This window comes from Arachis duranensis, chromosome 4 (genome assembly GCF_000817695.3).
Source record: "Arachis duranensis cultivar V14167 chromosome 4, aradu.V14167.gnm2.J7QH, whole genome shotgun sequence".
Taxonomy (NCBI): Eukaryota; Viridiplantae; Streptophyta; class Magnoliopsida; order Fabales; family Fabaceae; genus Arachis; species Arachis duranensis.
The window spans coordinates 37,144,122-37,144,683 of record NC_029775.3 but is presented as its reverse complement, the minus strand read 5'-3'; positions in this window follow the sequence as shown (position 1 = coordinate 37,144,683).

Genomic DNA, 562 nt, shown 5'->3' with positions numbered 1-562 from the left:
TTTTTTAGTATTTTGGTTTTGCTTGTTTTGGTGGAATTTCTGTTGTGGTAATCCTTTTCTTTATTTCTTGCAGAGATGTCTTCTCAGGCGGATTCCATGAAGTTCCTTCGTCGGACGAAGAAGTCGGTGGCTGCTCGAAATATCGAGGCCGGGGAGGCTTCTGCCCGATCTTCTCCGCAGAAGACTACTGTGGGTGTTCAGACTCGGTCGAAGACTATTCCGACTCCCCAGTTCTGGGCTATAAGTCAAGATCCTCCGACCTCTGGGCCTGTTGCTTCTTCTCCTCCTTCGTCTTCGGGTCCTCCTCCCAAGAAGCAGAAGACCTCTCAAGGGCTTGCGGGTTTTAATGACAAGGATTTTGATGCTCTTGGTTGGATTGAACAGCATATTCTCCCTCAGACCTTTATTTCTACTGATGATGTGTCTATGGAACACCATTTTCAGTATATGGCGCGGAGTTGTGTCTGGATGGCTAGTCTTCATGCCGCTATTGCCCGGGAGTTCAAGAAATCCCCCATTGGTGCGACCAGCTCCCGACTTGAGAAGGCTCAGTCTGAGTTCG